The sequence below is a fragment of the Tupaia chinensis genome, unplaced genomic scaffold, assembly GCF_000334495.1.
Source record: "Tupaia chinensis unplaced genomic scaffold, TupChi_1.0 Scaffold000484_1, whole genome shotgun sequence".
Classification (NCBI taxonomy): domain Eukaryota; kingdom Metazoa; phylum Chordata; class Mammalia; order Scandentia; family Tupaiidae; genus Tupaia; species Tupaia belangeri.
Window position 1 is genome coordinate 618,374 of NW_006159996.1, and position 11,271 is coordinate 629,644.

Sequence of the window (11,271 nt, forward strand, 5' to 3'; positions counted from 1 at the left end):
CCACCCGCCTCCCACCATGGCTCTGAAGAGAATCCACAAGATGCCTGAGGCTCTTGTGTTCTTCTAGAATGCCCTAATACTGAAATACACAGAGTTAATACCAGCAGTTAGCTTAATGGCTATGTCGCTGGACTCCCACGTAGTCGACCGCTGCTCGAGTCCTGGACCCGGTGGCTTAAACTCATGCCAGGCGCGTGTGCATGCGTGCCCAAGACGAAGCCCGCGCTTAGACCAGTGTATCTAGCCGTCTCAGCGTTCTTCCTCGGCCTTCTTTACAGGCCCGCGTGGTATCGAGTCCCAGGGCTTCCCTCTAGCTTTGGGCTGCCGCGTCTGAGCGCCATTGTCCGGCCGGGATAGGGTGGGGGGGCTTGGGCCTTGGGCCGCCGGATCGGTCGGAGTCGAAAGGGCTCCTTGCCGCATCTCTGTTCCCTCCGTCGGTCTCCACCTGCCCGAGCCCCTTCCACAGAACCGCCTCAGATCGCGGCTCTACTCTTCCAGAAACTGTTGGAGTAGGAAGTTTAGGAGGAGAAAAATGTGAGTCTGAGGGAGGATGGAAGTAGATGGAGAAGCGTTTTATTTTTTGAGGTTGGTGTATGTACTTAGAAACTTAACACTTCAGTTTTGCAGGATTGGGTCTAATAGAAAAGCTCTTAGATTGTGAAGGGTAGAGATAGAGAAACCTGGACATTGAAAACCACTGGAGAAGTCACACAAAAGTTCCTTTCAGTCTTCTCACAGAACAGAAAGATTTCTTTGCTCTTTAAAATGAAGAGTTATTAATTTAGTTATTAAAAAATGAAGAGTTAGTAATTTAGTTATTAAAACGGTTTTTCTAATACTACTTATAGAATATATACATGACTTAAAATTTAGGCCTCCCCCCAATATTATTATAACCTCTTAGTGCCACTTACTATCGTATTTTTTATTAGAAGTAAGGAAGCACCATTGGTGGGTTTTGACATTTCACTTGAGTATTCAGCTATATTAAACCTTTGTTTAGGAAGAAGTAGGTCTTGGATTATCCATCCTGAATAATAGGTTGTGGATACTACAGAAGAGAGCCAGTTTTTATCTTGCCTTATACTAAGTCGAAGTGCACATTGGCTCATGATTTAAAAAATTTTTAGCTGGCAATTGGTTTTCATTTCATTCTTAGTCCAAGACCTTGAATTTGGAACTAATCCTATTGGTTGAAATAAATTAGATTATCTCTACCAACTTCCTTTGACTTTGAATTCTAGCAAATGAAAAATGGAAATGGCATACTTTCCACAGACTTGTACTAAAATGAGCAGGGTATTTTATTATTTTTTTTTAATAATTATTTAACTTTATTTTAATTTGATGGGGCTAGGGGTTGGGGAAGGGAAGAGAGAAAGCCTCCAGGTCCAGGACTCAAACCACGGTTGGCCATGTGGGAGTACAGCACTCTTAACCACCACGCCACCTGCTGTGAACTTTATGAAGCTTTTTCTGTTTTTTTTTTTTTGTTGAATTATTATATTGAACTTTATTTATTTATTCACTTATTTAAAATTGACCAGAGATTGACAGAGTGAGAAAGAGAGGGAAAGAAAGAAAGCAAATAAAGCCACCAGGTCCAGGACTTGAACCATGGTCAGCCATGTGGGAGTCCAATTACCCTTAACCACCATACCACCTGCTGGCCCCATGAACCTCTCTTTAAGTACCATATAAAGTCAGGAATACACTGAGAAATAATTATTCCAGTAAAGTATATATATTTAAGGCTTTTAGAAGTTATAGGCCTTTGAAGATCCTAACTGGAAAGTTACTAACTTAAGATGCCTCTTGGTTTATACCTGTAGAAGATTGTGCTCTTTTTTTTGCAGAGGTTTTTGCTATAAGGCCCATGTGCCCATTAGAAAGACAGAGAGAGACAGAGAGAGAGAAAGCGAGAAATCACCCCCCAGAGGGGATGGCCACACCTCAATCCCTTCTCCTCCATTCTCCTCTCAGAATCTTGGGCACACACGCACACTCGCCCAGTGTGAGTTTAAGCCACCGGGTCCAGACTCGAACCGCGGTCGGTTACATGGGAGTTCAGTGACATAGCCATTACGCTAACTGCTGGTCCCAGAAGATTGTGCTCTTTTTTTTGGGGGGGGAGAGGTTTTTGCTATAGGGCGCGTGCGCTTGCCAGACAGACAGACAGACAGAAAGTGAGAAATCACTCCCCCCTGCCCCCGGGGTGGGGGGAGATGGCCATGCTGCAGTCCCCTCTCCTCCTTTCTCCTCTCGGGATCTTGGGCACGCACGCACACGTGCCTGGCGTGAGTTTTAAGCCACCGGGTCCAGGATGTGAACCGTGGTTGACTACGTGGGAGTCCAGCGACATAGCCATTACGCTAATTGCTGGTCCTTGTGCTCTTGTTTTAAAACCTGAAGATGAGCAAGTGAGTATAATGTGGGACAACTTTAAAGAAATGTAGCCTTTAATGTCTACATTGGTTGTGTGTGTTACAGAAACTTCTTCAGAAAGGGAAATAGCACTTTGGCTCAAAACATTTTAGTCTTCAATTCCTGCCTCCAGTAATATGATCATTTATGAATTACTATAATATTGTCTCCAAAATATACCATTATAAAATTTTTAATAAGAAAATGAAGTTTAGAAATAATAATTTGAACTGTATTATTATTATTTTTTAAAGAATTCTTTTATTCAACTTTATTTATTTTCATTTGACCAGAGAGGGACAGAGTGAGAATGAGAGAGAAAGTGAGAAAGCAAGCCGCCAGGTTCAGGACTTGAACCGCCATCAGCCATGTGGGAGTCCAGCGCCCTTAACTACCACACCACCCTGCAGGGCTCAGTAATTTGAATTTTGAAAACTCATCCTTTTCCCACTGTGGTTTATAACCTACAGCCCTCTGCTTAGTTTGTCTTGACTTTCTCTGAGAGTTCCAGTGATTAGAAAAATGAAATTAGGGCCAGCAGGTGAAGTGGAGGTTAGAGCAGCTGGATCTCATATGGCTAACTGTGTCGTTCTTGTCCTGATCCTGGCAGTTTGAAAATCATGCCATATGCATGTGCATGCCTACTCAAAATTCCAAGTGGAAAATGAAGAAGGGATTGCATCATGGCCGTACCCCTGAGGGGGGGAATTTCTCACTTTCTCTCTCTGTCTCTCCTGCGAGCACACAGCACACACACACTATAACTGGAAAAAAGAAAGAAAGAAAAATAAAATTTATTTTTGACACATTAGTCCAAAAGATTGTGAAAACAAATGAAGACCAGTTTTTCAAAATTTTTTGTAAGATACCACTTTACATTGAATGGCAGTTACTAGATGTGGATAAGACCAGTTCTATCTTATTCTCAGTTCTAGTAATGTGAAAGTACAATGGACTCGGGACCAGCAGTTAGCGTAATGGCAATGTCACTGGACTCCCACGTAGCTGACCGTGGTTCGTGTCCCGGACCCTATGGCTTAAAACTCACGCTGGGTGCGTATGCATGCATGCCCAAGATCCCGAGAGGAGAACGGAGGAGAAGGGATTGGAGCGTGGCCATCCCCCCTGGGGGGTGATTTCTCGCTTTCTGTCTATGTCTCTCTCTGTCTGTCTGGCAAGTGCACGCGTCCTATAGCAAAAAAAAAAAAAAAAAAAAAAAAAAAAAACTCTCAAAAGTACATTGGACTCGAGTCTTGCTTTGGCTTATATAATTAATCTTTGACTTCAACTTTCCCAGTTATTATTGTATAAGATAATGCTACTGGGGCTAGCAGATGATATGTTTGGGGCATTGTATCCCACATGGATAACTGGGTGGTTCAAGTCCTCAACCCGGGGGCATGTGAAACTGCCAGGCGCATCCCCAGAGTCCTGAGAGAAGCATGGAGGAGAAGGGAATAATGCATGGCCATCCCTGGGTGTGGGAGAGTGATTTCTCACTTTGCATCTCTCTCTCTCTCTCTCTCTCTCTCTCTCTGGCAAGCATATGCATCCTATGGCAACAGTCTTAGAAGGGGAGGGCTACTTAAATACCTTCCCAACTTTGGATGTCAAGAGCTGTTGCATCTAGATTCTAGATTCTTTTTTTTTTGTTGTTGTTTCCCCTCTCCCCACATAGGACGTGTGCCAGAGCGAGCGAGAGAGAGAGACAGAGAAATCACTCCCCTGGGGAATGATCGTGCCTCAATCCCTTGTCCTCCATGCAATTCCTTCTCCTCTGTTTTCCTCTTGGGATCTTGGGCATTTGTGCCTGGTGGTGATTTTCAAGCTGCCAGGTCCAGGACTGGAAGTACACAGCTGGCCCTGTGGGATCCAGTGCCTAACCTCCATGCCACCTGCTGACCCAAGACATCTAGATTCTTAATACATTTTTTGGAAAGGAATTATTTATTTAATTTTATTTATTCATTAATTTATTTTAATTTGACCAGAGAGACAGAGAGGAAATGAGAAAGCAAGCCACCAGGTCCAGGACTTGAACTATGGTTGGCCATGTGGGAGTGTCCAGCGCCTTAACCACCACGCCCCTGCTGGTCCCAAATTTTTCTTTTTTTTTTTTGGAGAGGTTTTTGCTATAGGACGTGTGCGCTCGCCAGACAGAGAGAGACAGAGAGACAGAAAGCAAGAAATTACCCCCCAGGGCGGTGGCCATGCCGCAATCTCTTCTCTTGGGATCTTGGGCACACAAGCACATGCACCCGGTGTGTTTTAAGCCACCGGGTCCGGGACTCGAACTGCGGTTGACTACGTGGGAGTCCAGCGACATAGCCATTACACTAACTGCTGGTCCCCCAAATTTTTCTTTTTTTAATAAAGGAATTACTGGGGGCAGCAAGTGGTGTGGTGGATAAAGGCCGTGGGGTCCTACATGGCTAACCACAGTTTAAGTCCCAGACTTGGTGGCTTGCTTTCTCACTTTCCCTTTCTCTCCCTTTCTGACTCTGATCAAATTAAAAAATAATAAGGATAAATAATTAATTGTTTTTTTAAAAGAATTTATTTAATTCTATTTATTATTATTTTTTAAAGAATATTTATTTATCTACATTTATTTATTTTATCTACTTATTTTTAAAATTTGACCAGAGAAGGACGAAGCGAAAGGGATTGAAAGAGAGAGAGAGAGGGGAAGTGAGAAAGCAAGCCACCAGGTCCAGGACTTGAATCGTGGTTGGCCATGTGGGAGTCCAGCACCCCTAACTACCATGCCACCTGCCAGACCCTATTGTTATTATTTTTAATTTTGCTCATCAGAGAGGAAGAAAATAAAGCAAGCCGCCATGTCTGGGACGTGAACTGCAGTCAGCCATCTGGAAGTCCAGTGCCCTAACAACCATCATGCCATGGTCCCTTACTAAAATTTTTCTAAGAAAAAACATGCTTGGGGACCCGCAGTTAGCATAATGGCTATGTCGCTGGACTCCCACGTAGTCGACCGCAGTTCGCGTCCCGGACCTGGTGTCTTAAAACTTATGCCCGGCGCGCGTGCGTTTGTGCCCAAGATCCCAAGAGGAGAATGGAGGAGAAGGGATTGCAGCGTGGCCATCCTCCCTGGGGGGTGATTTCTCGCTTTCTGTCTCTATGGTTCTCTCTGGCGAGCACACGCACCCTATAGCGAAAATCTCTCCAAAAAAAAAAAGAAAAGAAAAAACATGCTTGAGAGGCCAGCAGGTGGTGTGTGGGCCAACTGCTATTAAAGTCCTGGGCTGGTAGGCTTGAAAATCATGCTGGGTGCTTGTGCATACAGGCCCAAAATTCCAAGAGGAAAATGGACAAGGAATTGCAGCATAGCCATTTCCCTGGGGGCGGGGGTGGGGGGGTGATTTCCCACTGCTCTGCCTCTGCTTCTCTCCTGTGAGCGTTTGAACCCTATGCGAAAACCTTAAACACACACACACACACACACACAGAGACTTGACTGTGGCCTCTTTAGGAATTCAATGTCTTGTTTCTTTGATAGATGAAATATTTGTGTCTGTGAATTTGGCAGTCTTTTCAATGCCATGTCGTTTTTGTAAAAAGCTTTTAATATACATCCTCTGACCTACACTTTAGACAGAGTATACCAAAGAGGGTCATTTATGAACACCCAGTATCGTTCTGGGCAGGAATTGAGATCCTTTGAGATTGCCTGTATCTGTACCAGATGGTCCCAGCCTGGTATGTTCTGAGGTTTTCTGCTGACTATATAGGTCTCCAGCTTTGATTTTGATGCTTTTAGTGCTTCTCTCTAGCAGCACCACCCTCAGCCCTTTTCCAGTTGGCTGCATCTCATCTGTTGTGGGCTAAGAAACCAGATCACGGAGCTTATTAAAATTGTGTCTAAAATAAGATCCAGTAGGCTCTGAGTGAAGAGGGCTTCGTGTATTCTGTGAACTGTGTGGTTGTTGGCTAATCAGAGACTTTTTTGATTTGCTTCCTGTTTTTTCTTTACTTTTGTTATACAGATGTCTGAGGCTCTTGTGTTCTCCTAGAATGTCCTAATACTGAAATACACAGGGTTAATTTCTCTCTGAAAAGTAAGAGGAAAATTCTTGATTGTCTTCTGAGTTGAAGGCAAACCAAAGTAGATACTAAACGCTTCTTTCTTAACAGTAAGTGTCTGGTATGTTTTGATGATATCCTGCTAGTTACAGTTAACATTAATGGTATACATTAACTTTAAAATAAAATAATGGGAGCCAGCAGGTGGTGGGTTAGGTGCTGGACTTGCACATTGCCTACTGCTGTTAGAGTCCTGGACGTGGTAGCTTGTTTTCTCACTTTCTCTGTCTCTCTGGTGAGGACATGTGCCCTAGAGCAGTAATAATAACAAAATTAATCAAATAAATAAAAATAAAAAAGGATAAATCTTAAACAAAATAATGCCAGGATCATCACCTGATCCATTCCTATGATAAAATTTTTATGGCTCAGGACCAGCAGTTGGTATAATGGCTATGTCTCTGGATTCCCATGTAGTCAGCCATGGTTTGAGTCCTGGACCTGGTGGCTTAAACTCACGCCCGGCATGTGTGTGCGTGTGCGCGTGCGCGCGCAAGATCCCAAGAGGAGAATGGAGGAGAAGGGATTGTGGCGTGGCCATCTCCCCCTGGGGGAGTGATTTCTCTCTTTCTGTCTTTGTCTTTCTTGAGAGCACACACACCTGATAGCAAAAACCTCTCAAAAAAGAAAAAAAAAAAAAAAAAAGGAGGGGGAAAGAAAAGAAATTTTCATGGCTAGCTTTTCTTTTTTCTTTCTTTTTTTTTTTTTTTAAAGAGATTTTTGTTGTAGGGAGCCTGCGCTTGCTGCAGCAAGAAATCATCATTGGGGGATGATGATGCTGCAGTCCCTTCACCTCCTTTTTCCTCTAGGGATTTTGGGCCCTTTTTCCTCTCGAGATTTTGGGCATGCCACGCATATGTGCCTGATGTGAGGCTTTTTTTTTATTTTTTAATAATTATTTAACTTTATTTATTTATTTTAATTTGACCAGAGAGGGACGGGGGTGGAGGGGAGAGGAGAGAAGGCAAGCCCCCAGGTCTGGGACTTGAGCCCTGGTCTGCCAGGTAGGAGTCCTTAACCAGGTCCAGGTCAGCCCTTAACCATCACACCACCTGGCCCCTCACACCCCTCACACCCCTGCCCACATGAGTTTTAAGCCACCGTGTCTAGGACTTGAACCATTGTTGACTACATGGGAATCCAGCAACATAACCATTACTCCATCTGCTGGTCCCTGGCTAGCTTTTCTTTCTTTTTTAAAGAATTATTTACTTTTATTCATTCTTTTCTTTTCTTTTCTTTTCTTTTTTTTGACTAGAGAGATACACACAAAGGGAGAGAAAGAGGGAAAGTGAGAAAGCAAGCCACCAGGTCCAGGACTCGAACTGTAGTTAGCCATGTGGGAGTGTCCAGCACCTTAACCACCACCACCACCTGCTGGTCCCTGGCTAGCTTTTCTTAAGGCCTCTCAAGAGGGAAGAAAAAAGTTCTCAGTAAAATAAAAATCTTAAATTCTCTTGGTCTTAAAGGTCAGGCAGTGAGCAGAGATTGGGAGGAAGCTAGCAAATGCATGTGCTATGAGATGAAGGCAGCTGCTACCCAGCTGCTTCCTAATGTTGCCATTGCAAGATCTGTGGGCCCAGTGTTGCTCGATCTTCTTTCTTAAGAAAAGGAAAGCTACAAAGTCAGATTTTTGGCAGTCATTTAAAATTATAACACAAACAAAAAAAACATAGTTTGAATAGGCATCAGATTAATATGTGAATTAAAATTGGAGGCGGGCCAGCAGGTGGCATGGTGTTTAAGGGTGCTGAACTATGGCCGACCACAGTTCGAGTCCCGGACCTGGTAACTTGATTGTATTCACTTTCTTTCTCTCTGTCCCTCTATGGTTACATTAAAATAAATAAATAAAGTAAAATAAAATAATTCTAAAAAATAACGGGAGGGAGAGTAGCCAGTGTCATGGTGCGGTAGTTAAGGCTGTTGGATCCCATCTGACTGACCTTGCATTTCTAATGGCAGACCCTATGGCTTGAGAAACATACTGGGTCGTGTGTGTGTGTGTGTGTGTGTGTGTGTCCCAAATCCCAAAACAAGGGAAAAATGAAGGAGAAAGGATTGTGATGTGACCATCCCTCATTGAGGGATGCTTTCTTTACCCCTCCTTCCTTAGCCCTTCTGTGAGCATAAATACCCTCTGGCAAATTAAAAAAAAAAAACAACAAAACAAAGCAAAACAGGATTCATTAGCTAATGAGCAATGTAAAATGATTAAATGATCTAAACTATCTTTTTTTTTTTGATTTTTTTTTGATTTTATTATCATCATAATCTTCTTTCTATTACACTAGATTACATATAACTTTACATTGACTTCCATTGCTTTTTCAAAAGGGAATGCCATGCATGTCAGTCAATACAGAGATATCAATCTCCCCGCTTTATCATTCAATATCTTTTCCATGCTTTTCCCAATAATTATTATTATAATTTTTTTAAACAATCAATCACTATTTCTCAAAACTATCTTTTTTGAAAGTTTAAGAGTACTGTTTTTTATAATTATTTAATATTATTTGGTATATATATATATATATATATATTTCAATTTGACCAGAGAGACACACATGGAGAGAGAGGGAAGTTGATAAAGCAAGCTGCCAGGTCCGGGACTTGAATTCTGGTTGGCCATATGGGAGTCTAGTGTCTTACCCATCACACCAATTCTTGGCCCCTAAGGTATTGTTTTATATAGGATGGGTGAGATAAGTAGTTTTTCATAAAAATCTAATTAAGTTGATAAATTATAATATGGCTTTGTATGAGGTCATAAGGAAAGCCAGTTTAGTTGTTTTTTTGTTTGTTTGTTTGTTTTTTAACCACTGCACCACCATCTGACCCCAATGTCTTCATTCCTGAAGGCTCTCATGTCAAGCACTGATGAAATAAATTTAGGAGTGTTTTTTGTTTTGAGGGTTTTTTGCTATAGGGAGCGTGCACCCCGCAATCCTGTCTCCTTCATTCTCCTCTCGGGATCTTGGGCATGCACTCACACGTGCCTGGCATGAGCTTAAGCTATCGGGTCTGGGATTCAAACTGTGGTCGACTACATGGGAGTCCAGCAACATAGCCATTATGCCAACTGGTGGACCCTTAGTAGATATATTGATTCCATAATGGAAGTTTGTATCTTACTCTTTATTATCTCTTTTGTATATTGAATCATCTTTCTATAGACTACTTCTTTTTAAAGAAATATTTAATTTAACTTAATTAATTAATTATTATTATTGTTATTCAATTTGACCAGAGAGAGACAGAGAGAGAGAGAGAGAGAAAAAGGGAGGGTGAGAAGGCAAGCCACCAGGTCCAAGACTCGAACTGTAGTTGGCTATGTGGGAATCCAGCATCTCAACCACCACATTACTTGCTGGCCCAAGACTATACACTTTCAAAATACATAAGATTGAAAAGTTATCAAATTATGATTTCTGAGAATATGAGAAAGGAGTTGTGATGCTGTATGTAACAACAGTTCTAAATTTAAAGAAATTATTTAAAAATACCATATTAGAGGGGGAACAGCAGGTGGCGTGGTGGTTAAGGCACTGGACTCTCACATGACCAATTGTGATTCAGGTCCCAGACCTGATAGCTTGCTTCCCCCCCGAACCCCATCTCTTGTGAGTGCATGTGCCTGATAGCATATTAAAAATAAATAATGGGACCAACAGTTGATGTAATGACTGTCGCTGGACTCCCATGTAGTCGACCGCAGTTCGAGTCCTGGACCTGGTGGTTTAAACTCATGCCAGGCACATGTGCATGTGTGCCCTAGATCCTGAGAGGAAAATGGAGGGGAAGGGATTGTGCTGTGGCCATCCCCCCGAGGGGGTGATTTCTTGCTTTCTGTCTCTCTCTGTCTTTCTGGCAAGCACACGCACCCTATAGCAAAAACCTCTCAAAAAATTAAATTAAGTAATTCTTTTTTAAAAAATATATTTTATTTATTTATTTATTTTAAAATATTAATTAGATGAGAGAGGGACAGAGAAGGAGAGAAAGCAAGCTGCCAGATCTGGGATTCGAACTGTGGTCAGCCATGTGGGAGTCCAGCGTCCCTAACCACCATGCCACCTGCTGGCCCCAAAATTAAGCAATTCTTTAAAAAACACTGTAGTAGAGAAATGGTAGCATATAGTAAATTGATGATATTAGGGTTAAGGACTGAGTGAATGCCCACCAAAATAATAAAACAGGTTAGCAAATAGTCAAATAGTTGGTGGAGTACTGGAAAGTTTTTTTTTTGTAGAGGTTTTTATTTTTTTTGCTATAGGGTGCGTGCGCTCGCCAGACAGAGAGAGACAGAGAGATAGAAAGCAAGAAATCACCCCCCAGAGGGGATGGCCACGCTGCAATCCCTTCTCCATTCTCCTCTTGGGATCTTGGGCACGCACGCACACGCTCCCAGCGTGAGTTTAAGCCACCGGGTCTAGGACTCGAACCACGGTCGACTACGTGGAAGTCCAGCAACATAGCCATTATGCTAACTGCTGGTCCCGAGTACTGGAAACTTTAACGTAATAAGCTGATGATGGCTATTTAAATTACTTTTATCAGGAGCCAGCAGATGGTGTGGTGGTTAAGGGTGCTGGACTCCCACATGGCCAACTACGGTTTGAGTCCTGGACCTGGTGGCTGGCTTTCTCGCTCGCACTTTCTCTCTCGCTCTCTCACTCTGTCCCTTTCTGGTCAAATTAAAAAAAAAAAAAAATATATATATATATATATATATACACA